The sequence below is a fragment of the Oryctolagus cuniculus genome, chromosome 13, assembly GCF_051225735.1.
Source record: "Oryctolagus cuniculus isolate XC-2025 breed Fujian yellow rabbit chromosome 13, ASM5122573v1, whole genome shotgun sequence".
Lineage (NCBI taxonomy): Eukaryota > Metazoa > Chordata > Mammalia > Lagomorpha > Leporidae > Oryctolagus > Oryctolagus cuniculus.
Genome location: NC_142879.1, coordinates 111,686,649 through 111,714,629, shown reverse-complemented (window position 1 = coordinate 111,714,629; position 27,981 = coordinate 111,686,649). Strand labels below are relative to the sequence as shown.

General features: G+C 39.6%; 1 long non-coding RNA gene across 3 annotated transcripts; it reads left to right on the top strand.

Annotated features, from left to right (window-relative positions):
* The first annotated feature begins 3 nt into the window (after positions 1 to 3).
* LOC149122869 (uncharacterized) lies at positions 4 to 27,981 on the top strand. 3 transcript variants are annotated; one of them, XR_016219973.1, is made up of 3 exons: positions 4 to 177; positions 348 to 577; positions 27,352 to 27,981. It is a non-coding gene; the product is annotated as an uncharacterized LOC149122869 (long non-coding RNA). The 3 variants fall into 3 exon arrangements; XR_016219972.1 differs by lacking the exon at positions 27,352 to 27,981 and adding an exon at positions 4,208 to 4,386; XR_016219971.1 differs by lacking the exon at positions 27,352 to 27,981 and adding an exon at positions 11,066 to 12,508 and having other exon boundaries at positions 6 to 177.

The window sequence follows — 27,981 nt, the reverse complement described above, 5'->3', positions numbered from 1 at the left end:
CTTTGGGCACCGCCCACCTTACTTCCTTTGGGCGCCATCTTTGAATTGCCACATGTGCCTAATTTCCCTTCAGCCACCATCTTTGAATTGCCTCCTGTGCCTAATTTCCCCACAGGCAGGAAGGAAGGCAGGCAGTCAGGGAAGGCAGGCAGGGAAGGCAGGAAGGCAGGAAGGCAGGTAGGCAGGCGGGCAGGAGGGAAGGAGGGAAGGAGGGAAGGAGGGAAGGAGGGAAGGAAGAAAAAATTGTGTTGTGCAATTCATGGGTTTACCATAAATTTAGATAAAGTGGGGGCCGGTGCATGCCACAGTCATTAAGCCTCTGCCTGTGGCTCTGCTATCCCATACAGGTGCCAGTTCATGTCTTGGCTGCTCCATTTCCAATCCAGCTCTGTGCTAATGACCTGGAAAAGCAGTGGATGGTGGCCCAAGTGCTTGGACCCCTGCACCCATGTGAGAGACCTAGAAAAATCTCCTGGCTCCTGGCTTTGGATTGGCCCACCTCTGACCATTGTGGCCATTGGGGAGTGAACCAGCAAAGGGAAGACCTCTCTGTCTCTCTCCTGACTTTGTCAAATAAGTAAGTAAATATTTAAAAAAAATAGATAAAGTGAAATTTTTCTATATAAGTTCTGTTCTATAAAGTAAATCAGAAATTAGAGACTAAGCATCATTGGTTTTCCAATGTTCTATAAAACAAAAATTTACCTCTTGTAGATTCACGCAGTAAAATTTACTTTTTCAAAGAGGGACAATTTTAACAAGAGCCTTCAAAGAATTTTCTATGATGAGCCAAATTCACTATTGTCATAAAAAAATTAGTAAATTTTAGGAAGGCCTATTAGAATAAATCAGATATGCCTTCTATTCACATGACTTTGTGAGATTGAGAGTGCTTTGTTTCAACCTTTTTTTTTTTTTTTTTTTTGACAGGCAGAGTTAGAGAGAGACAGAGAGAAAGTTCTTACTTCCATTGGTTCACCCCCAAATGGCTGCTACAGCCAGCATTGCACAGATCCAAACCAGGAGCCAGGTGCTTCCTCCTGGTCTCCCATGCGGGTGCAGGGCCCAAGCACTTGGGCCATCCTCCACTGCCTTCCCGGGCCACAGCAGAAAGCTGGACTGGAAGAGGAGCAACTGGGACAGAACCAGCGCCCCAACCAGGACTAGAACCCAGAGTGCCAGCCCCACAGGTGGAGGATTAGCTTAGTGAGCTGTGGCGCTGGCCTGTTTCAACCTTTTTCTACTAGGCTGATGAATATTGTCACTTGAAATGTTTCATTTAAAACTAAATTCTAATTAACAATAATCAATCATTCAAATTAGTACATGATAATACACATTATTTTTCTTTTAGTACATCATAGTGACAAAACTGCAGTAGTACCACAATTATAGTCTGTTCTGGAGTCCTTATTGAAATATTTTTTTTTTCTTGAATCTGTTCTGCTTAGTTTTTTTTTTTTTTAAATTATTGATTTACTTATCTGAAAGTCAGACTTTTCAGAAGAGAGAGAGGGAGGAGGAGAGAGAGGGAGTCAGGGAGAGTATAAAGTACTGTTTGAAGATTACTTTTACAGTTCATTCTCATAGTACAACACATTAAGGACAGAGGTCCTACATGGGGAGCAAGTGCACAATGACTCCTGTTGTTGATTTAACAATTGACATTCTTATTTATAATGTCAGTAATCACCTGAGGCTCTTGTTATGAGCTGCCAAGGCTATGGAAGTCTCTTGAGTTCACAAACTCTGACCTTATTTAGACAAGGCCATAATCAAAGTGGAAGTTCTCTCTTCCCTTCAGAGAAAGGTACCTCCTTCTTTGATGACCTGTTCTTTCCACTGGGATCTCACTCACAGAGATTTTTCATTTAGGTCATTTTTTGCCACAGTGTCTTGGCTTTCCATGCCTGAGAAACTCTCATGGGATTTTTAGTCAGATCAGAATGACTTAAGGGCTGATTCCTAGACTAGAGTGATGCTTAGGGTTTTTGCCATTCTATAAGTCTGCTGTGTATCCTGCTTCCCATGTAGGATCATTCTCTCCTTTTTATTCTATCAATTATTATTAGCAGGCACTGATCTTTTTATATAATCCCTTTGACACTTAATCCTATATTTATGATCAATTATGAACTTAAACTGATCACTTTAACTAGTAAGATGGCATTGATAAATGTCAACTTAATAGGATTTGGAGTCCCATGACCTATGGCAAGAGAACAAGTTTTTCAAATGCTGTTTAATTAAGAGCATATCCATGGGGTCTTGTGTGTTTTTTCTTATTTAATCTTTGAAGTACACCTCTACTTATGGATTGAATTCTTAATTGCATGTGAGGAGAAATGTAGGTCAAAGTTTTAGTAATATAACAAAATTGCCTTGCAAAATATAACATGGCAAGAATTTGCATTCATGTGTACTTCTTTTCAAAGCTCAGAATCCTAAACATGTACATCTTTAGGGGTACATATCAGATGCAATTTTTTTTTTTTACAGTTAGAGTGGACAGTGAGAGAGAGAGACAGAGAGAAAGGTCTTCCTTTTCCATTGGTTCACCCCCTAATGGCCACTGCAGCCGGTGTGCTACGGCTGGTGCACCACACTGATCCGAAGCCAGGAGCTAGGTGCTTCTCCTGGTCTCCCATGCAGGTGCAGGGCCCAAGCACTTGGGCCATCCTCCATTGCACTCCCGGGCCACAGCAGAGAGCTGGACAGGAAGAGGAGCAACCGGGACAGAATCCGGTGCCCCAACCGGGACTAGAACCTGGTATGCCGGTGCCGCAGATGGAGGATTAGCCTATTGAGCTACAGCGGCACCCAGATGCAAATTTTATCTGGAATATCACCTTCTAGCTTATTCACACTATTGTTCTATATGACTCATTTGTAGTACTACAAGGGGATTCCCCCTCTATTGGACCCACTTCCAATAACATCAACCTCTTATTCATATTTTCCAGTTCACTGTAGTTATTCATTTAATCGTACATTGAAAAAGACTCTAAATTCTCATTCACCATGTCTTCTGGTTAAGGATGTAAACTTGGTAACTCCAAACATTTGCAGATCCTGTGGCTGCATCTGACAGAGCATATGACTAGTGTATTTATATTGGTCTAATTAAACTCATCTTTATAAAATCACTTAATATGTGTATCTGTCTATATCTAAAAGTAACACAATTTTTTGTCCATGAATACTTCATATTATCATGCATAGATTGAATATTTTCACATATTCACATCACCATTCCCTGTTCATGTGGAATGGATAATATGACATAATGTCTCTACTGATGTCATAAGATTTATACATAGGGGCTGGCACTGTGGCATAGTGGGTAAACCCACTGCCTGCAGTGCCAGCATCCCATATGGGAACCAGTTCAAGTCCTGGCTACTCCACTTCCAATTCATTCCAATAATAATTTTATTTTGCACATTGGAATCGAAGGGTGAACCCAACCACCACTCTCTCCATTCATCTGCTCTTCCAGTTATGATCATAAGGAAGGACATCTATATATTTCCAAGATCAAAGAAAATTAATTTTTCTCCAGTAAGGTGATTACTTAATTATTCTTCAGCTTATTTTCAGTTTTCTCTTATTTTTAATTCAACTTTCTGCAAACTTTTTGAAGTATGCTTCTTATGTTGGTTGCTAAATAATATGAGCCTGGCACTGTGGCATAGTGGGTAAAGCCACTGCCCGCAGTGCTGGAATCCCATATAGATGCTGGTTCAAGTCCTGCCTGCTTAACTTCCCACTCAGCTTTCTGCTTTGGCCTTGGAAAGCAGTGGAAGATGGCCCTAGTCCTTGAGACCCTGCAGTCACGTGGGAGGCCCAGGAGAAGCTCTGGATCCTGGTTTCAGATTTTCTCAGCTCTGGCTGTTTGTAGCCATTTGGGCAGTGAACAAGTGGATGGAAGACTTATCTCTCTCTCTCTCTCTCTCCCTCCCCCTATCCCTCCCTCCCTCTCCTTCTGCTTCTCTGTAAATCTGCCTTTCAAATAAAAAAATAAATATTAAAAAAACCCTTCCCTATTCTCATTAGAGAACAGACATGAACTAAATTTAAAAAAAAAAAATGGGGCCGGTACTGTGGCACAACCGGTAAGCCTGTTGCTGGCAGTGCTGGCATCCATATGGGCACTGGTTCAAGTCCCAGCTGCTCCACTTCCAATTCAGCTCTCTCTATGGCCTAGGAAAGCAATAGAAGATGGCCCAAGACCTTGAGCTCCTGCACCTGCTTGGGAAACCTGGAAGAAGCTCCTGGCTCCTGGCTTCAAATCAGTGCAGCTCCAGCTGTTGCAGCCAGATGGGGAATGAACTAGCCTGTAGAAGACCCCTCTCTCTCTGCCACTCCTTCTTTCTCTGTGTAACTCTGACTTTCATATAAATAAATAAATCTTTAAAAAATTTTAAAAATAAAAACTCAATAGTCTCATGGCTTTCTAAAGTTCTGTGCATTTTCCTTCTCTTTTTTAAAATTAACATGATATCCTCCAGAAGCTAGTGTTCTGTTTTGTTTTAAAGATTTATTTATTTAATGGCAGTATTACAGAGAGAGGGGAAGAGACAAGGAGGGGGGGAATAGAGAGAGAGGGAGAGAGAGAGTGATAGAGAGAGAGAGAGAATATTCCATCCATTGGTTCACTCACCAATGGCTGCTATGTCCAGGGCTGGGTCAAGCTGAAGCCAGCAGTCAGGATCTTCATCCAATTCTCCACATGAGTGCACACTCTCAAGGACTTAGGGCATCTTTTGTTGCTTTTCCAGGCATATTAATAAGGAGTTATCAGAAGTAAAGCAAGCCAGGACTAGAATCAGTGCCCAAATAGGATGCCAGCACTCCAGGCAGCAGTTTAACCTGCTAAGCCACACGCTGGCTCTCCATTTTCCTTCTCTCTTTCCTAAAGAGGAGAAAATATGTATTGATCTATTTTCAGTCTTAGTCTATTTTGTGTTGTTACAAAACCAGTGTACAATGTGTAATTTATAAAGAAAAAGTGTATCTTACAGTCATATGAGAAGTCCATGATCAAGAGGCCCCATCAGGAGAGGGCCATATTCCTGTAACTTAACTTGGCAGAAGTCATTACATGGTGAGAGAGAGTGTAAGAGATAAAACTTATCACCTCAAGGTCCTTTCAAAATTGGTGTCAATCTATTCCTGAGGGTTGAAACTATTGTCTTGGGGATTTTTTTTTTAAGATTTTGTTTATTTGAGAGGTAGAGCTACAGACAGAGAGAGGGAGAGACAGAGAGAAAGGTCTTCCATCTGATGGTTCACTCCTCAAATGGTGACAATGGCTGGAGCTTGGCCAGTCTGAACCTAGGGGCTAGGAGCTTCCTCCAGGTCTCCTATATCAAGGTAGGGGTCAAAGCACTTGGGTCATTCTCCACTGCTTTCTCAGGTGGCAGAGAGCTAGATTGGAAGAGGATCAGCCAGGACATGAACTGGTAACATATGGGATGCTAGCACCACAGAGGCTCAGCCCACAGTGCCACAGCACCAGTTCCAGGTATTATTAGGTTTTCCATACATCATCTGGGATGATACATGTTAAAGTCAGACCATTTTTAAAATTATATTGCATTTTTATTACTATTCCAATTTATTTGGCCTATAGGTAGAATTTTTATTGTAGTTATTCTATTTCACAGCTATTGAAATTAAATGTCAGTTTTTAATTTTTTAAATTTAAGGTAAACAGATTTCACGTATTTCATATATACAGATTTAGGAACATAGTGATACTTCCCACCTTATCCTCTCTCCCACCCACACATCCCCTCTCATCCTTTCTCTCTAATTTCCTGTCTTATTTTTCCTTAAAGATCTATTCATTTTTTATTTGAAAGGCAAAGTTACAAAGACAAAGGAAGGAAGAGACAGAGAGAGATCTTCCATCCACTGCTTTACTCCCCACATGGCTGCGATGGCTGGAGATGGGCTGGTCCAAAGCCAGGAGCCAGGAGCTTCTTCCCAGTTTCCCATGTGGTTGCAGGGGCCCAAGCCCCTGAGTGATCTGATCTTTTCCAGGCGCATTAGCAGGGAGCTGGATTGGAAGTGGAGCCTCTGGGACTGAAACTGGGCACAGTTCTCCCCACTACACCACAGTGTCAGCCCTATTTCTCTTACTTTCTACACTGATCTACTTTCAGTGGACTTTTTACTCTTAAGATTCACCCTATACTAAGTAAAGAGTACAGCACTATTGTTCAGCAGTAGAGACAAGGGCTGTAAACAATCATAAACTCTCAAAATATCAATTTCACTCCTATACATTCCATTTTTTGCTGCTCTATTAGTTACCACAGATCAAGGAGAACATAGGAATTTGTCTTTTTGGGATTGGCTTATTTCACTAAATTTAATGGTTTTCGATTGTATTCATTGTGTTGCAAAACAAAGGATTTCATTATATTTTATAGCTGAGTAGTTGTTTATTATATATACATATATATGTACATATGTATATATGTATCACATTTTTTTATCCAGTCATCAGTTGATGGACATCTAGGTTGAATCCATATCTTGGCTATTGCTAATTGAGCTGCAATGAACATGAGGATACAGATAGCTCTTTCATATGCCTATTTCTTTTTTTAAGATTTAATTTATTTGAAATACAGAGTTACAGACAGAGGTAGAGACAGAGAGAGAGGTCTTCTACCCGCTGGTTCATTCCCCAGATGACTGCAATGGCCAGAGCTGTACTGATCTGAAGCCAGAAGCCAGGAGCTTCCTTCAGGTCTCCCATGTGGTGCAGGGGCCCAAGAACTTGGGCCATCTTCCACTGCTATCCCACGCTATAGCAGAGAGCTGGATCGGAAGAGGAGCAGGCAAGACTAGAACTGGTGCTCATATGGGATGCCAGCGTTTCAGGCCAGGGCATTAACCTACTGCACACAGTGCTGGCCCCTCATGTGCCTATTTCATTTCACTTAGATTAATTCCCAGGATTAAGATTGCTGAGTCATATGGTATATCTACGTTCAAGTTTCTGAGGTGTCTCCATACATCTTCCACAATAGCTGTGCTAGTTTATTTTTCCACCAATAGTGGATTAAGATGCCTTTTCCCCACATTCTGGCCAGCATTTGTTGATTGTTGATTTCTGTTTGAGAGCCACTCTGACAGGGGTGAGGTCAAACCTCATTGTGATTGTGATTTGCATTTCTCTGGTGACTAGTGATAGTGAGCATTTTTCACTCGCCTGTGGTTTTTAAAATTCCCTCTTTTGAAAAGTGCCTGTAGAGCAGCTCACATTGGTTGCCCAGAGAACCAGCTATATCCTGTGCCTTCTTATGCAGTCACAGAGTTTCCACAGTCTCAGCACACAGGGCTCCCACTGTCAAGGGTTGCAGAGGATTTGCTCCACCTTGCTAGACTGTCTCATTCACAGAGACGCAGACATTCCCAGAGCCTCGACAGTTTGAGCGCTGGAGCCTGTGACACGTTGAGAGATTGGGGGGACCTCAGTAATATGTGGGTGCACAGACTCTAGTGAATTTGCCCAGCCAGACTCAAAGTCAGTGGGAAACATGGAGTTTTCCTTCTGTTAGAATCTCTGGATCTCACACATGCACAATAGCCACCAACCAAATGCTTCCTTCTCCCCATCAGTAGTAAGGTGCATGCATTCAAGCTGCTGCCACTGGTACTGGTAGTAGATGGCATCTAGTCTCAGCCAGGTGCTGGGCAGGTGCACAAGAGCTTCTGCATCTTCTGTTTCTGTCCAAAATGGTGCCCACCTTCTCTCAACTGATATTGGGCACCATTGCTTAGTGAATGTAGTGAGAGAAACATGCCCCCTTGTTTTTTTTTTCTGGGTCAGTGGGTACACTTTCCCCTCAGAGCTCCAGGCCAGGCTCACGTCAAAGTCTCCCTCTGTCTATATCACCAGTGGTATGGGTTGCTGCAGTCTGATCTCACCTCACTCTCCAAAGCTGGTGCTTTCTCCTCCTCTTGGCTGCTGGCATCATGTTGTGTCTGTGTTCATGCTGCATGTCTGCATCTTCCACACAGATCCATGGCATTTCTCTCCTGTAGAATTTCCACCACAGTTTTCTCTAACTCTTCCCCAATAATGTACTTCCAACATTTTTTGAAACTAGTTACCACTAGTATATGCACATCCCCATTCCACCATCTTGGAATCCTCCAACATGCATGCTTTTTATGGAATTTTAGGTATATAAAATCTGGAGATACTCTATTGAAACATGCTAACATGGCATCCCAAGGGTGTCCCTGTATTAAGAGGAACATAGTTAATATCATTGATTTATTTTTCCATTGTTCAGTTGTTAGTGACACATGATCTTTCTTTGGAATTCTGTAATTAATTTGGGTAATAATTCTTAAACTTATATTATCTTTACTAACTTAAATTTTTAAAAAAATCAGTAGCAAATGAATGTCTTCATGAAACTAAGTTGTGTTTAATCATACCAATCAATAAATTGTGAGTGTCCTTTCAAGAATGTCTTTCCAGCCTGTAATCATGGTGAAACACTATTTTTGCAGAGGGGGGTTTATTGTTTTTGTTCTTCCAGCTTATATATCTGTTTTTCTGTATACATTTCTATCATAATCTTGTTTTGCACAGTAGAATGTAGGTAAAATCCTGACCAGTTCTCTCACTACCACCTTCTTTCATTTTCTCTTTCAGGCATAGATCTATTGACTTCCACATGTCTACATGTTTCTAAGACCAGAGAAATTAATATATCTCAGTAACTTGCTTACTTCATCATTCATCAGCTCATTTTAAATTGTGCTTTAGGACCTTTATGAAAATTTGTTAATTAAAATGGAAAGGCAAACACAACATTCATCATTAGAGAATGCACATGAACAAGATAAAGTTGGCATGGTTCTAAGACAATAGAGCCATGTAAGCTGAGAGCAAATTATTATCTTGTCTTTCTCCCATCCATGTACTAACCAGGCCTGACCCATCTTAGTTTCCAAGATCAGATGAGATTGGGGGTGGGAGGTTCAGGGTTATATGGCTTTAGACAGTCTCTTGTCTTTCTGATGCTATAGCAAAAAGACATATTTGTTACATTTCAAATTAAAAATTAAGAGGAAATTTGCTAAATACCTATGAGATGTATTCTGAAACAGAACCTTTATGAGTCATAAAGATGATGTTGTGCATAGTGTTTTAGTTCAAGCCTGGAAATAAACACTCAATATGCTGCAGAGCCAAGAATTATCTAGTGTTAAAACATAAACAAGGGTCAGTGCCATGGCTTAGTCAGTTAATCCTCCACCTGTGGTGCCAGTATCTCATATGGGCACTAGAACCCATCTGGGTTCTAGTCCTGGTTTCTCCTCTTCCAGTCCAGCTTTCTGCTGTGGCCCAGGAAGGCAGTGGAGGGTGGCCCAAATGCTTGGGCCCCTGCACCTGCATGGGAGACCAGGAGGAATCAGCTGGCTCCTGGCTTCAGATCAGCACAGTGCCATCCATAGCTGCCATTTGGGGGCTTAACCAACAAACAGAAGGAAGACTTCTCTCTCACTGTCTAACTCTACATCAAATTTAAAAAAAAGCATAAAGAGGTTATTTAGGTTATTTTGGAATTGCTAAAACAGTATGATCCTTGAGAGCTTTTTGGAGCCTGTACTTATATATAGATAAGACCAGGAATGTGTGGAGGACAGAATCTATTGTGTGGCCTTAAATAATTCTCCATTCATTTTTCTCAGTCTATTAATGTAGGTTTCACAGACACTTTTTAATGTTATATTTTCAGGCAAATCATTCTATTATACATTTGAATTTTAACCTACTCAAATTAGTCTTAATTGAAGCCCTGAAACCCTTACCAGTAACATAAATTATAGTCAGAGCCAAAGGCTATCCTCTAATCATTGCATTAATTGTACCTTTTGTCATGTCTAAAAAATATTTTTATCTTCAAGAGAAAGGGAGCTAGGAAGAATGAGACATATAGGTAGAGAGAACACTTTTTCGCATTAATTCATTCCTCAACACCCACAGCAGCCAGACCTGGGCCAAGACTGAATACAAGAGCCAGAAATGTAGTCCCAGTCTCTCAGAGGTGTGATAGAAGCCTAGTTAATTGATTCTGGAAGTCACATCCAGGCACTCTAAAGTAGAACTAGGATATCTTAATAGGCATCATGGGCTGGTGCTGTGGCTCACTAGGCTAATCCTCAGCCTGCGGCACCAGTACTCTAGGTTCTAGCCCTGGTTGGGGTGCCAGTTCTGTCCCGGTTGCTCCTCTTCCAGTCCAGCTCTCTGCTGTGGCCTGGGAAGGCAGTGGATGATGGCTCAAGTGCTTGGGCCCCTGTACCCACATGGGAGACCAGGAGGAAACACCTAGCTCCTGGCTTTGGATTGGCACAGTGCGACAGCCGTAGTGGCCATTTGGGGGTGAACCAATGGGAGGAAGACCTTTCTCTCTGTCTCTCTCTCTCTCACTGTCTAACTCTGCCTGTCAAAAAAAAAAAAAAAGCATCATAACCACTACACTAAATGTATAATGCCCATTTAAATGTTTTTCTTTGTCATATTTGAAAGTACTATATATGATTTTCCCCTGGTAATTCCTCTCTGTTTCTATCATAACTCTACTGATGGTTTCTTGTATTTCCCTCCTGAAGCCATCTGCACTCTCCTTAACATTACCCATCTAGGTATTCCCTCTAATCTCCCATTCATCCCAATCTCTGATTCTGCCTGACTGATTTTGCCATTTGTAATCAGACACTTCTCTTTCCAGTATGAACGTCTTCCATGACCTTTAGACTATAGTTCCTTCTCCATCTTGAATGCTTCTTTGTAGCTGTTCAAATAATACCTCATATTTGATGAATCTCAAATGAATCCTGCAGCATTCATTCTTCTTTTTTATTTGTATATGGTATTAGTACAGGCCAGCCATGTCTTAAATCAACATAATGGGATTTTTGTTGGACTCCTCATTTTCTATCAGGTCTAATTTCAGATCTTTCTGTTTCTTTGCCTTTAAATTTGTAAACTCATTTTTTTCATTACTTGATTTCATTTTTACACTAGGTGGACAGAAAGCAATCCTCCTTAATAAAGTTGACAATTAGCTTCACTCAGAACATTTTTAGCAATGCACGTTAAAAATTCACCTTACAAACTGTTCTGCAATCCAAATATACAACAACTTGAAAAATGATGTTTAGAAAACAAAAGCCAATGTAAAAAGACAGATTAAAGGCTATGGAGATGTACCTGGACTCAAATTGAGTTTTGTCCAAAAATTGCTATATGTTGTCATCTTGCTTACGCCTGGTTCCCATGACAGTCTGGTTTATGTAATCTCTGAACTGCAATTCTTCCTGTTCCTTCATGGGTCTGAAGACTCTCATTTCCTCCTTGAATGACTTTGCATCCCTGTCCTCTGCTGAGAGTTGGGACAATGTTGGATTGCTGGTGGAACCAAGCCCACCACAAACTATAAATGCACTCTTCCTTGACTGAGCAGGTGATGGAGGAGGCTCTGCATAAGAAGGCAGATCTCATCTTTTCCTGCCTTCCACCTATCTTCCTACACATAAAGGATATTACCTGGATTTCCTGAAAGGAGCGCCCGGTGTTCTGGGTTTTGGAGAACAGAGTTGGCATCTACTCTCTTCACACAGCCTATGATGCTGCACCCCAGGGATTGAAAAACTGGTTTTCCAAAGGGCTTGGAGCCTGCACATCCAGGCATATATATCCTTCCAAAGCTCATGGCTATCCTATAGAGGGAACCACTGAGAACAATTCAACATTAAGCATACCCAAGATATGGACAAAGTTGTGTCTGCAGTGAGAGAAGTTGAAGGTGCTCCTGTCACTTCTTTTTCTGCTAGGATTGATGAGAAGAAAAACAAGGATCAGCCTGAATTGTACTGAGAAGTCTTTGATACAGGTGGTGGCTCAGCTCTCTCAAAACAGATAACTTTACCAGAGAACTGAAATTGTGTCCCTGCAGAAGCCTTTGCTCTACATACTGGAATAGGTCGATCATGCACCCTGGATGAATCTGTTGCCCTGGCAACCATGATTGAGCAAATCAAAAGACACCTCAAACTAACTCGTATTAGCTCTTGGGGTAGGAAGGACCTTAGCATCATAAGTCAAAGCTGTGGCCCTGTGTGCTGGTTCTGGGAGCAGCATCCTGCAGGATGTGGAAGCAGACCTGTACCTCACGGGTGGGATGTCCCATTATGATGGTCTGGATGCTACTTCCTAAGGAATAAATGCCATCCTCTGTGAACACAGTAACACTGAATGAGGCTTTCTTTCTGACCTTTGTGATATTCTGGGTGCCCACTTGGAGAATAAGATTAATATTATCTTGTCAGAGACAGACAGGGATCTTCTTTGTGTGGTATAAGGCATACACAAACATCAAGATGATACAACCTACAGATTGCATCTCCACTCCTGTGGATGTGTAACATGAGTCAGTGGAGTTGATGTATCATTCTGGAAGAGTATCTTAAGATGTATGAGAATGCTTCAAAAAGCTGATGGAAATGTTTATTTTGAGAAAACTGCATAGATTAAAAAATTCACAACATAAACAACTTTTAAGTCCTTTTTCTGCAAACCTTTTGAACTGCCCTTATATTATCTTTTCTAGTTTATCTGGTTCAACAAATGTTTTCTAGTTCATAAGGAAATAACTGAACTACCATAATGAAGAGCAAATATTAAGAAAGATCAACTAAAATCAGTTTACTAAAGATTCTTAGGAAGTAACCAAGTAATTCTCTCCTTAGTTTAATTATAGTTGGGATATGTTAACCTAGATGTCTCTGCCATAGGTTAGTTTTAAAATGTCCTTTAAAACTTGGAATTGAACACCAATTTTTAGGCAGTAGCCAGTTTGGGATGATATGGTCTGTCTCTGTGTCCAGTTCTGTAGATCCACCTAAATTCCAGTCTTTCACCTCAGTTTTAGAATCAACATGAGATTTATTAGGAGGAATTTTTAAAAATATGATTGCTATTCATATTACTATGTCTTTATTGCTTTTCATTCTATAAAAATAAACCAAATTAATAACATTAGTCCAAGCCCTAATCCTTACCCTGGCCCTAGCCCTAGCCTTAGTCCTAACCCTAACCCTAAACCTAATCCTAGATCTAAACCAATTCTGAAGCCTAATACTAGGTCTATCCCTAGACAAAGCATTAACCCTAAATTTGGCCCTCATCTTAACCATAACCTTACCTTCACTCTACAGTTAGCCAAAATCCTAATTGTATCCCAACATGGTGCTTTAACCCAATCTAAACTCTGATCCTATCCCTAACTTTAGCCTTAATAACTCAAGTATTAACCTTAATCCTAATATGAGCCCCAACTCTAACCCTAACACGAATACCAAAACTTAAACCTAACCCTGCCTTAACCCTAACCCTAACCCTAACCCTGGCCTAAAACCTATCCATAGTCCTAACTTTAACTATCACACGAGCTCTAACCATATTCCTAACTCTGGCTCTAACTCTAAAATTCACCATAGAACTAAAATAACCCTAATCTTAAACTAATTTTAAACCTCTCCCCAACACTAATCCTATCCTTCTGCTTTGGCCTAACCCTAAAACAAACTAGCATTCAGTGTGAACCTGAACATAGTCCTGAAGCTAATTTTAATGCTATATCTAACACTAGCCTTAAACTAACCATCATGCTAACCAAAGACTAAGCTTCATCCTAGTGATGATGACCCTAACTTCAACTATAACTGTACATTATATATAACCACAGCTCTCACTCTATATTATATATAGATATATAACCATATATAACCATATATATTTATAACCATATATAAAAAATATATATTATATATAATGTATATAAAACCACAGCTCTAACTCTATCCCTAGCCCTACACCTAAACTTATCCCTAATCCTAGCTCTATCCCTAGGCCTAACAATAGTCTTAACCCTATCTATAACTCTAATCACAAATCTAATCCTAAATATAACACTAGTCCTAGACCTAATCCTTATTCTAACCCTAAAGCTAAACATAACTCTATGTGTAGCCCTAACCCTAAGCTAGCCCTAACCATAACCCTAACCATGGCTTTTAATCTAATCTAGACCTAAGCCTAAACTTAACAGAACCCTAATCCTAAAACTAGCCCTGACTCTTGCCATAAGCCTAATACTAACACCGACACTAAACATAAACCTAGCTCTAAATCTTACCCTAACCCCAATCCTAACAATAGCCTTAATAATAGCACTCATTCTAAACCTTAACACCAATCCTAGCTCTCATCCTAGTCCTAATACTAACCATAACACTCATCCTGTATCTAGTCGTACACTTTCTTCTAACCCTAAATGGCAGAATTTGCATTCACATGAACTGTCAGGGTTTATATACACTTGAGTAACTGAAATGGTCAGAGAAACAGAAAGAGAGCCCAAGCCCTTTTGTGTTTGAATGGTGCCATCATTAGTCACCAATTCTGAAAACACCCCATTTTCAAGCAAATTGTTGTTAAACTTCTAGGTGTCACTGTGGTGATACCTATGGGAAGGCTTGTGGCTTAGGATGAGGAAAAACTGCAACTTGGCAAAAAAAATTCAGAAAACATCAGTCAGTTATTGAAGTCTAATAGAGGCTTTATGAGTAACTGCCATGGATTGGCCCTCCAGTCCTAGTGTAAACTTCGTTATAGGAGGAAAGCAAACAAAATGCTGAAAATGTATCATTTGAAACATATTAAGTGGAAAAATCAAATATAGAAGGCAGGTCAAATGAATTTTTTGTCTACAGATAAAAAAATGAGCTGAATGCCAACAGTGGCTGTGCTTTATGATGAAAGATAATATCTGAGTAGTACTTGTGAAAATAAACTGCACCCTCTCAGGAAGGCCTGGAAAAGTGATGCTCACAGTCAAGCACATAGATGTAATGGCTAAAACACTCCACAGAAAAAGAAAACCTTGGATTTGATCCCAAGTCCAGCTCTAAATAACTCTTTTTTTTTTTTTTGACAGGCAGAGTGGATAGTGAGAGAGAGAGAGAGAGAGGTCTTCCTTTTGCCATTGGTTCACCCTCCAATAGCCACCATGGCTGGTGCACTGTGGCCGGTGCACCACGCTGATCCGATGGCAGGAGCCAGGTGCTTCTCCTGGTCTCCCATGGGGTGCAGGGCCCAAGGACTTGGGCCATCCTCCACTGCACTCCCTGGCCACAGCAGAGAGCTGGCCTGGAAGAGGGGCAACTGGGACAGAATCTGGTGTGCAGGCGCCGCAAGGTGGAGGATTAGCCTAGTGAGCCATGGTGCTGGCCCTAAATAACTCTTCAAACCACAAAAGAGAAAACAGGCATTTTGCATTTTTCCCCATCAGAATAGCAGAAAAATATGCAGTCATGGGAGCAGAGAGGAAAGGTAGGACTGAGAAACAGTGAGCAAACCTAAATCTGTTTGTGATTTAATGGTGCTGTGACTTTGCACCTGTTTTCAAAACTGCCCATTTTAAAATAACTTTACCTTTTTATCTTTGTGTGGTGCATTGGCTTTGGGAAGTGGGTTGGCATGGGGACACGGGAAGTCACCTGGACCATTGGCCACCTTGTGGGCTGCCTTAGATGCTGGAATTGAAGGCATCAAGATCAGCAATGGGGTCCATCTCTGAGATTAGACCCAAGAACTCTGGGGCTGGCTGAGGTATCTCAGCTTCCAAGCAGATCCTGGAGGCTGGGGGTGCCTCATCTTGCCAGGCTCTGCCAGATTTCCCCAGGTGCCAAAGTCTGTGCTGCAGGACAGGGTGCTGATGCGTCCTTGCCCCCACTCCTGGCTTGCTCCCACCACTTGCCTCATAGCAAGCAGCACTGGTTTCTTGAATGGATTCACTATTGTGTACATGGCAGCTTAATTTTCTGACTTTGTGTTGACTTTGAAACCAGATGCTATGGAGTTATAGAGATTTACTGTATTTACCCAGAGTAACTTGTGGGGAGCAACCCGGACTAGACTAAGTTACTGGAATTAAGACTTATTCTATGCATCTGCTCTCCCACAATATGGCACTGGGAGAGGAGAAAACAGCTTCTACGCAGCTGCCTCCAGTTCAACCAATAAACTGTAGGACCTACTCCTGATTGGAGGAGAGCAGCATACTCGGCGTGTGGGCAGCTGAGTTGGGATTGGTGGAAGAGGACTATAAAGGAGGAGAGAGACAACATGCACCAGGAACATCTAAGGGGAACATCTACCTGAAGGAACACCTGTCAGCCCCCGAGAGAGCCGGCCGGCAGTGTGCCGCTCCCCCGCGGAAGTGGGGAATGTGGCAGGGGGAACCGCCCTTCCACGGAGGTGGAAGGGACGGTAGCCAACCCGGGAAGAACCAGCAGCAAACCCAGGGAGGGCCGAGCAGACAAAAGAACAGCGCAGGGTCCTGTGTCGTTCTTCTGCGAAGAGGGGGAGCGACAGTAACTGAAATGCTGTTTGTAAAAATTCACCTGAGTATTTATTTTAAATACATAATTTAAGGTTTAGATGGTTTCATTTTTAGATGCTTAATTTTGGTAGCAACCACAATATTTTGACAAAACTATTTGTAGAGAGTTCTTTCAACCATGAATTCATATAATATAAAATGGGTGTTGTGACTGATGTTATCATTTGCTGCTGACACTGTAAGCTCATGAAAACCGAGGAACTCAATAGCAAAACCTGCCCAGTTCAGTAAGAGGTGGAGCTCGCTTGTGCTTTTCATTCCTTTCCAGCAGATGTCTCCCAGACTTGTTTCCATTACAGAAAAGATCCCTTTTTTGCAACATTTTATGTTTTCAGGTGGGAATGCTGCTTTCATTTTACAACCACAATGCTCTTCACAAGTGCCAGTAGTGGGAGGATTGAATAAATGCTGAGATCCCTTTCAATGCCAGCTCAGTAAAGTAGAATAAACAGGAAATCAGATGTCATTTAAGGAATTTTTTCCCAAATGTACAAGGTTTTATATATATAATATATTTTATTATATTTATATAATTATATATTATATTCATTATTATATTAATATGTTATGTAATATTTATTTTATTATTATATATAATAAAAGAACAAGCACTTGCCAAAAACAAATACAGTGCTAATCTTAAGTGATTTGGAGTGCTAGTTTATTGTGTTTTATATCTCAGCATATCAATTATATTCTTTTGTATGCATCAAATATTACATAAGAATGTAAAATAGTCTTTACAAAAGAGAAGTAAATATAAGAAAAGTAAATATTACTAATATGCAGCAGTACATATTTATTATTTGCAAATGGTTCAAAGATTACAAGGCCCATTATTAGTAACAACACATGTGAATCATGACTTAGCAACATAGAGTGTAAAGGAAGTTACATATTTATATGAAAATACGCATGCAAATGTATTCCAGTCTCTCTCAAGCACTCAGCATACACTGCTTCAGAAGCAGGAGGCATGAAGCTGTAGCAGTTTGAATATACACAGCATACTGAAATCTCTCAAGCATAAAAACTGCACCTAATTTGCCATAATAGTTTCTTTCTTCAAGTATTTGGATCTCAACTCAAGCAAAGAAAATAATGAACACCAATGATTTTCATACTATGAAAATATAAGCAGGTTAACAGTTGTAAAAATCTTGAAAAATATGGAGCTTATGAGAATGAGAAATGCATTTCATAAAAAAGGCCATAGTGGATCTATTTAATTGGGGCTGTATTTTTTTTTTTAATTTAAGATCTCTTACTCAGCAGACTCATAGAATGGCAGATGTCCTAAATAGCACTCTGGCCTCAGAATCAGCCCTAAAGGCATTCAGATCTGGCTGAAAAGCCCATGAGAGTGTTTCAGGCATGGAAAGCCAAGACACTCTGGCAAAAGATCTCTGTGAGTGAGATCCCAGTGGAAAGAACAGGTTTTCAAAGAAGGAGGTACCTTTCTCTGAAGGGAGGAGAGAACCTCCACTTTGACTATGACCTTGTCTAAACAAGATAAGAATCGGAGAACTCAGAGGGCTTCCATAGCCTTGGAAACTCATGACTGGAGCATAGGGAGATTACTGATGCCATAGACAGGAGTGTCAATTGGTAAAGTCAACAACAGGAGTCACTGTGCACTTACTCCTCATGGAGGATCTCTGTCCTTAATGTGCTGTGCATTGAGATTTAATGCTGTAACGAGTACTCAAACAATATATTTCACTTTGTGTTTCTATGGGGGTGCAAACCTTTGAAATCTTTACTTACTGCATACTAAACTGATCCTCTGTAAAAAAAAAAAAAGAAATTATCAACTCCCAACTTGACTCTCACTGGGATTAAACATGACAATAGGTCTGATCTGATTTCATCATCATTTAAGAAAAATCATCTATTATTTTTGACTTTATGTTTCTGTGTGGGAGCAAACTGTTGAAATCCTTACTTAATGTATACTAAGCTGATCTTCTGTATATTAAGATAATCGAAAATGAATCTTGATGTGAATGGAAGGGGAGAGGGAGTGGGAAAGGGGAGGGTTGTGGGTGGGAGGGACGTTATGGGGGGGAAGCCATTGTAATCCATAAGTCGTACTTTGGAAATTTATATTCATTAAATAAAAGTTAAAAAAAAAGATAGATTCCATGGCTTACACAAAATTTACGAAGGAGAATCTTGGAGAAAATCTTTTAAAGTGCATTTTAGAAACAATTCTTCTATTGGACAAATTAAGATGAAATTCAATATGGAAACAATAGATTAATCAGTTGGAAAAGATGGACTCCCTCAAATGTAATCAAGTAAATTTTTTTAACGTGAAAGGCATTTGAGCATGTACAAAAAGGAACCGTCATCTCCCAAGAAGCTGAAACTGAGAGAACATGGGGATATTTCTAAATGCTGCTGGAGGTTTGCTACATGTGTCAAGAATCATAGGAAAATCATAATTTCAAACATGAACCCGAAATTGTTCTTGCCAAGGAATGTGATATTGGTTCAGTGTTCAAATTTCAATACTATTTCTCAATGTGTATGTTTTCTTCTTGGAAATACATGTTGGAATCAAATAATGAGTTTCTAGGAGGACTCAAAGCATCTTTATTGGGGTTTGGTGGTGGAGTAGATTAATTTACAGGTTGGGATGCCTACATTCCATATCAGAGTGCTTGGTTTGAGTCCTGGATACTCAGTACTTCCAATCTAGCTTCTTGCTAATATACCTGGAAGGTAGTAGAAGATGGTTCAAGTATTTGGGTTCCTACCACCTATGTGGGAGACCCTGTTGGAGCTCCTGACTCTTGACTTAGACCTGGCTGTTGGAGACATTTGAGGAGTAAACCAGTAAATAGAAGATCTTTCTTTCTCTTTATGTCTCTGCCTTTCTCATTTTCTGTCACTCTGTCTTTCAAACAAACAAATCTTTATAAAAAAAAAAAAACCTTTGTTTAGATCTGTGGAACATCCTATCATGATTTATAATTATACATTTTAATAGATGTCATTAGATACCAAGAAATCCCTACTATTATTCCTTCATTCTGTAGTTTGCATTCCTGATGAGTATTACTTCTGCCATCATTAATAATAATTCATCACAAAGGCAGGCACCCACGTATGATGGGTATTTAGCATGCAACCAATATTCATTTCACATTGATAACTCTATGTATCATGCTCCAAAGATGATTTATATGGGTCTTAAATATGTGAACCTCACTTTTGACAGATGTATAAAGATCTCTTGTTAAGAAATTTAAATTTATTTTTCCCTTTAGCTAATAAAATTATAGAAAATTAAAAAAAAAAGATCTCTGTCTCTTTTTCTTCCCCCTGCCTCTTTGTAACTCTGCCTTTCAATTAAGTAAGTAAACCAATCTTTAAAAAAAGAGGGACAGATATGGCTGCACATACCCAAAGGGATAGATACACAAAGGGAGAACATTGGATACATGTAGTCTCCAAGTGCAGGATTTGACTGGTACAAAACAATCAGTGGTAGGAGGACAGCTGCACTGCAGTTATTTTCAGATCAGTGGCAACCCTCAATTCCACAATCCAACTTGAAAAAGTTAGAATTTGAAACTCTCTTTTCCCACTCAGGGATTACCTGAGCCACATGTACTGAAAAGGAACTAAGAGGGAGGATCTTCAAGCACATGTAGTCATCATTCAATTTCAAAGTCAGAGCTTTAAATGCTAAGGTTAGTCTGAAAGATATCAGGCCCTTTTAGCTTCTTAGGGAACACACACTATATCTTTATTTTTTAAGAAAGCTTTTATTTAAGAAATATAAATTTCATAGGTACAACTTTTGGAATATAGCAATTCTTCTCCCCATACCCACCCTCCCAACCCTAGGTCATCCCACCTCCTACTGCCTCTCCCATCCCATTCATCATTAAGATTAATTTTTAATTATCTTTATATACAGAAGATCAACTTCATACTAAGTAAAGATTTTAACAGTTTGCACCCACACAGACACACAAAGTACAAAGTAATGTTTGAAGACAAGTTATACTATTAATTCTCATAGTACAATTCATTAAGGACAGAGGTTCTACATGTGGAGCAAGTGCACAGTGACTCCTGTTGTTGATTGAACAATTGACACTCTTATTTATGATGTCAGTGATCACCTGAGGCTCTTGTCATGCGCTGCCAAGGCTACGGAAGCATTTTGAGTCCACAAACTCTGTCAGTATTTAGACAAGGCCATAAGCAGAGTGGAAGTTCTCTCCTCCCTTAAGAGAAAAGTACATCCTTCTTCGATGGCCCCTTCTTTCTTTTTTTTTTGTTTTTTTTTTGTTTTTTTTTTTTTTTGACAGGCAGAGTGGACAGTGAGAGAGAGAGACAGAGAGAAAGGTCTTCCTTTTGCCGTTGGTTCACCCTCCAATGGCCGCCGCAGCCGGCGCGCTGCGGCCGGCGCACCGCGCTGATCCGATGGCAGGAGCCAGGAGCTTTTCCTGGTCTCCCATGGGGTGCAGGGCCCAAGGACTTGGGCCATCCTCCACTGCACTCCCTGGCCACAGCAGAGAGCTGGACTGGAAGAGGGGCAACCGGGACAGAATCCGGTGCCCCGACCGGGACTAGAACCCGGTGTGCCGGCGCCGCAAGGTGGAGGATTAGCCTAGTGAGCCGCGGCGCCGGCCTATGGCCCCTTCTTTCTACTGGGATCTCACTCACAGAGATTCTTCATGTAGATCATTTTTTTTTTTTTTTTTTGCCACAGTGTCTTTGCTTTCCATTCCTGAAATGCTCTCATTGGGTTTTCAGCAGCTCTATGTTTTTAAGAATTATAATTCTCGGGCCAGCACTGTGGTGCAGTGGGTTAATGCCCTGGCCTGAAGCACTGGCATCCCATATGGGTGCTGATTCAGGTCTCGGCTGCTCCACTTCCTATCCAGCTCTCTGCTGTGGCCTGGGAAAGCAGTAGAAGATGGCCCAAGTCCTTGGGTCCCCGCACCCATTGGCAGACCAGAAGAAGCTCCTGGCTCCTGGCTTCAGATCGGCACAGCTCCAGCTGCAGTGGCCATCTAGGGGGTGAACCAGTGGACAGAAGACCTTTCTTCTCTGTTTCTCCTTCTCACTGTCTGTAACTCTAACTCTCAAATAAATAAAATCTTTAAAAAAGAATTATAATTCTCTATACTCAGCTGCAAGTAAAGCCAGAACAAGCCTGTGACAACATCTGAGAAAATTTGTACTATGAGGTTCCTGAGTTAAAGGGATTTAAGTAAATAGATGTGGTTGATTTCCAATGAATCTTTATTTACAAAAAGAGGTGAATCTTGTTTTTTTCAGAATATCTTGCATGCATGTTATTACCCATTTTACAGATACCAATGTGTGCCACACCACATTTTTCAAGTGAAAATTCAAATAAAACTTTCAAATCTTTAATTATAAAATAAAGTTTCTTTCTGCTTTTTTTCTTTTATTTTTTAAGTAATTCAAAATTTAAATATGATTAAGAAATTTTATATTTGACTAGGGTAGAACTACCAAGTCTTTAAGATTTTCAAACATTTTATGGTATCTACAAATCTAAGCAAGATGATAAATAGTATACATAATACATATTTGGGAATTTTGAAGAGGTCGTTTTATTCTTTAGCTTTAGATGTGTATCATTTAGTACCTTGATCTGCCTGTTACTGCTATATATTCATTTTGCAGTATAAAAGCTTTGAAATATTGCCAATATAATTTGTAACTGTTATTTAAAGATTGGAAAACTCAGATAAAGTAAAATTAGATTGAGTATGATTATGTCACTCAGCAATGATGACTGTGAAAGGACTGTCTTTACGCATTGTCTCAAATATCCTTTTCCTTTAGTCCTTAACTCATTCCAGTAATTTCCAGTCCCCTGACCAATCAAAGTTTGTTCTCTCCAGGTTGACAGTTATTTTTATAAAATTAGAGGTCATTTCTTCAATGTCATTTAATATAACCTGTCAGTAGTATTGTTCTCAACAGAAAACTCTTCTCCAAAATAGCTTCCTCATTTGTCTTCCAAAATATTTGCATCTAGGGAGTGATTTTAGCTCATTTGTCAAATGTTAGTTGGTTGTCAATGTGTGTGTTCATTTCTGGGGGTTCTATTCTGTCCCATTTGTTTACATGTCTATTTTGTTCCAGTACTAGGCTGTTTTGATTACAGCAGACCTCGATTATGTCTTGGAATCTGGTATTCTGATGCCTCCAGCTTCGTTTCTGCTTAAAATTGAGTAATTGGGGTCTTCTTTTTTTCCATATGAACTTTAAAATCAGTTTTTTCCATAATCGTGAAGAATGTCCTTGGTATTTTGATTAGGATTGCTTTGACTCAATCAATTCCTTGGGGTAGTATGGACATTTTGATGATATTACTTTTTCCATTCTATGAACATGAGAGATTTTTCCCATTTTTATCTCTTTTGTTTCTTTAATTAAGGTTTTATAATTTTCATTGTAGAGATCATTCACATTCTTGATTAAATTTATCCCAAGGGTCTTTTTTTTTTTTTTTCTACTGTGAATGGGCCTAATCTTACAGTTCTTTCTCAGGCAGAGAATTGTTCATGTATAAGAATGACTCTGGTTTTTTGTGTGTTGATCTTACATCCTGAAAATTTTCTTAATTCTAGTATGAGTTCTAATAGTCTCTTAGTGGAGTCTTTTGGTTCCTGTATATAAAGGATTATATTATCTGCAAACAGGGATAATTGGAATTCCTCCTTTCCAACTTGTATCACCTTTTTTTTTTTCTTAATGCCTGACTAAAACTTTCAGAAGTCTACTGAAAATATAATAATGAAAATGGTCATCTTTGGTTCCAGACTTAGTGAACTTCCTCACAGCTTTTCCTCATTCAATATGATGCTGCCTGTGGTTTAGTCATATATTGCTTTGTGTCAATGTATGCTTCTTCTATCCCGAATTTTAAGAGTTTTTATTATGAAAGGATGTCATTTTATCAAATGGTTCTCTACATCTATCGAGAAAATCAAATGACTTTATCTTTCATTTTATTGATTTTAAATAACATATTTATTCATTTGCATATGTTGAACTACCCCTGAATCCCTTGAATAAATTCTACTTGGGGTCTTATTGATGTATTATTGATGATTTTATTGGCGTATTTCATACCATTTTGTTGAGGATTTTGAATCTATGTCCATTATGGATATTGGTATGTAGTTCTTATTTATTGCATCTCTGTGCTTTTGTAATTGAGCTAATTCTTGTCTCAAAGAATAGATTTGGATTGATTTTATCCCTTTCAATTGTTTTGAATAATTTAAGAATGGGGATCAGTTCTTCCTTCAAAGTTTGATAAAATTCAGCTGCTTCTGGGCTGGCTCTGGGGCATAGAATGTCAAGCTTCCACCTGCAGTTTCTGCATCCCATCTGGGTGCTGGTTCAAGCCTCAGCTGCTCCATTTCCAATCCACCTTTGTTCTAATGCACCTTGGGTCCCAGCTCCCATGTGAGAGACCCAGAAGGAGCTCTGTGCTTCTGGATTTTACCTGGCCCAGCCCTGACAATTGCAGCCATTTGGGGAGAGAAACAGCAGACTGAAAATCTCTTTCTCTGTCTCTCTATCTCTCCCCCACCCCGTATCTCTGTCTTTTAAATAAATAAATAAATATTTTAGAAATGAATTCTGTCTCTTCTATAAATGATGTTTGGAAAGTTGGATTTCCACTGCTGTAGTTCAAAATCAAACCTATATCTTACTCCCTATACAAGAATCACAATGGATCAAGGATCTAAACCCAATACCTGAAACCATCACATTACTGATAAACAACATAGGGGAAAGGCTATTGGCCTAAGCAGTGAATTCTTGAATAAGATAGCAGAAGCACAAGTAATAAAACAAACACCAATAGACTAATGTGATTACATCAATCCAAGAAATTGTTTCACAAAAAAGAAAATAATTAACAAAGTGAAGAGGTAATCAAAACAATGAGAGAAAATATTTGGAAACTATGCATCCAATAAAGGATTAATATCAAGAATATATAAGGAGTTCCAGAAACTCAACAACAACAAAATAATCCAGTTAAAAATGTGCCAAGGCAGGAACCAGCATTTTCAAAGGATGAAATAAAAAGGGCCAACATAGGGCCAGTACTGTGGCATAGCAGGTAAAGCCACCACCTGCAATACCTGTATTCCATATGGGTGCTGGTTCAAGTCCTGGCTGCTCCACTTCTGATCTGGCTCTCTGCTATGGCCCAGAAAACAGTAGAAGATGTCCCAAGTCCTTGGGCCCCTGCACCCACATGGGAGACATAGAAGAAGCTCCTGGCTCCTGGCTCCAGACTGGTTCAGCTCTGGCCATTGCAGTCATTTGGGGAGCGAACCAGTGGATGGAAGCCTCCCCCCCTTCTCTCTGTGTGTAACTCTGACTTTGAAATAAATAAATAAATCTTAAAAAAAAAAGGCCAATAGACAGATGAAAAAACTCCATGATCACTGCCATCAGGGAAATGCAAATACAAATTACAGTGTGAGTCCCCTCACCCCAGTTAGAACAGCTGTCATTCAAAAATCAAAAATGGAAAATGCTGGTCATTATCACTCATAAACATTCTGAAATAAGTATTAAAACTATCACTCACCTGACTTTCCTATTGCTTTTCTAGTGTATCCATAATAGCCTGTTTCTTTTGATTTTTTCTCATCTCTTCCTTTTTAAACAGAAGTGCTGTAGAGCTCAATCTTCGATATTCTTTCTAATGACTTTTACATCCTTGTTTGTACTAATGGTTTCCAAATTTGTATCTCCAGCCCAGGAACCCCTCCTTAATTTCAGATCGGTATATCACACTGCCTACTTGAGACCTCTCTTTGATTATCTATTGTGTATTTAAATCCCAACAGGTCCAAAATATTATTAATGTTATTCTTTCTCATACCTGTCCCTTAGGTAGTTTTCCCTATGTGAGTTAATGGCAACTTCTGCTGAGATCCACAGTGCAATTATTTATTTATTTATTTATTTGCCAGGCAGAGTAGACAGTGAGAGAGACAGAGAGAGTTATAGACAGTGTGAGAGAGAGACAGAGAGAAAGGTCTTCCTTCCATTGGTTCATCCCCCAAATGGCCACTACAGCTGGCATGCAGCACTGATCTGAAGCCAGGAGCCAGGTGCTTCCTCCTGGTCTCCCATGCGGATGCAGGACCCAAGCACTTGGGCCATCCTCCACTGCACTCCTGGGCCACAGCGAAGAGCTGGACTGGAAAAGGAGCAACCGGGACAGAATCCAGTGCCCCAACTGGGACTAGAACCTGGGCTGCTAGTGCTGCAGGTGGAGGATTAGCCTAGTGAGCCACAGCACTGGCCCACAGTGCAATTCTTGATTAATCTCTCTTTAACAACTCCTCTCTTGTCTGTAAACAAATCCTATCAAGTTTACCTCAAAAATGTTTCCAGAGACGAGAAATATCTACCTTTAGTTCACCAACAGATGCAGTCTATATTAGTAGGCTAATTGCTTTTCTTCATTGTTTTTTTTTTTAAATGAAATGCTCAGTTAATTGATTTTAATACAGGAGTCTGCTACAAGTGAATGATGAAAACTGTTTATGTGATCAGGATAAAAAAAGGTAAACTAAATCCGTCATTTTCTTTTGCAAAAATGTTAGCAGTGACAACTTTTCTGGAAATAAAACAGGATTGTATCTCCCCTGGGTCAAAGCAAGAAAATATTTCACTATATCAATGACCTTGAATGCTTTACAGCTAGCTGATAATTGAATTTGTTAAGGAACCATTTCAATAGATGGTTGCTATAGAATTTTGACTGATATGGTTAAGTTCAGAGAACTTAAAACAGTTTTACTAAGCAAGGCAATAGAAAAGTTGGTGATAATTGAGAAATGTGGAATTCTAAGAAGTTTTCTTTTAAAAATTAATCAATTACAATATGTTTTTACAGTGCTTTAAGTGATCTGGTAGAGAAGGCTGTGTTTATTCTATATACTTTTGTTTGCATGTGTAGGCAGTACAAATCTTGAAACATATTTTATAAATTTACTGTGACAAAATATACGTATGTTAGCAAAATTGAGACTGTAAAATGTGCATATTGTTTACTGCCCTTGTCTATACTCTTGAAGAACAGTGGTTTTCTTACTTGATATCTATTGAATTCTTTACTTAGTGGAGTTTTAAAAGTATGTCATTGTAAAAATTAAAAGAAAAATTAAGAAGAGAAGGAAGAGGGAAGAAGGGAGCTAGGGCAAGAGTGAGAGTTGGTGGGAAGTATTACTATGCTCCTAAATCTGTACATATGAAATGCATGGATTTGTTCACCTTATGTAAATAAAAAATTAAAAAAGAATTCTGTTTAGAACTTCAATTGCTTTATAGTTCATGGTTAGATGTGATTCTTTATTAAATGGCTCAGAAATAGAATTAATGTCATTTTTTAAATTTGGAAGGCATAGAGACAAAGAGATAGGAATGTAATGAAAGAGCTAAACTCTTCATGTCCACTCCATGAGTGCCTGAACACTTGGGGTTAGGTCAGCAGAAAAGGCACTCAATCAAGGTCTCCTAGGTGGGTAGCAAGAGCACTTATCTGTCTCCCAGGGTCTGGATTATCAGGAAGCTTGAGCCAGGTTCTAGAGCCAGAAATGAAACCTAGGTACTCTGACCTCTGACATGGGATGCAGGCATCTTAACTGCTAGGTTACATACCTGCTCCACAAATGAAATATTCTAGCACAACTGAACACTGAAATGCTGAACTGAAAGTTGACCTATCATAAATTTATGTGATAATAAACAGAAACACTAAGGACATTCTGAATATAATTTAGCCATTTGTTTCCCTCCCTAGGACTCCTGGAAAAGGATGACATGAGGCAGCTGTGACAATCTCTTCGGTGTAGACACTTGAAAATTAACTTTTTTTATTGGCAAGATAATACTGGGTTATGCTGCAAATTTGGGCTTTAGGTTTTGTAATTCACTTTCATGAAATTAATTTTATTTTCCATTTAGAGTTCTGATGGTTTCTTGTAGTAATAATTATTCCTTTTTATGCAGAAGTGTAAGTTTACTTACTTAGAGCTTTGAATGTAGTAAATTATCCAAAGGAGATAGCTGCTGTTGAGAGCACTGCATTTCTAGTAATAATGTCTATTACTGTATGAGTGTCTCTAGAGTAGTTGCCACAGACTTGGTGTTCTTTTCCTTTTGAGAATTACCCTAACAGTTACCCCAGGAGGCCAATGAAGTGATCTTAACCACCCCCAAACTTAGAGAAAGCAAATGAGGACATTGATTACATCCTGGAAGGTCTTTATTTGTGGTGAAGAAATAAGCAGAACTCATCATACATTTTGGTTATTAACATCAGTTTTGTTTAGATAATTCTGATTTCCTAAGCTGGGAATTTGTACAACTGTTGCATGTGCATGTATATTTTGCTGCATCAAAGTAGCTGCTATATGTTATTCAGATTTTT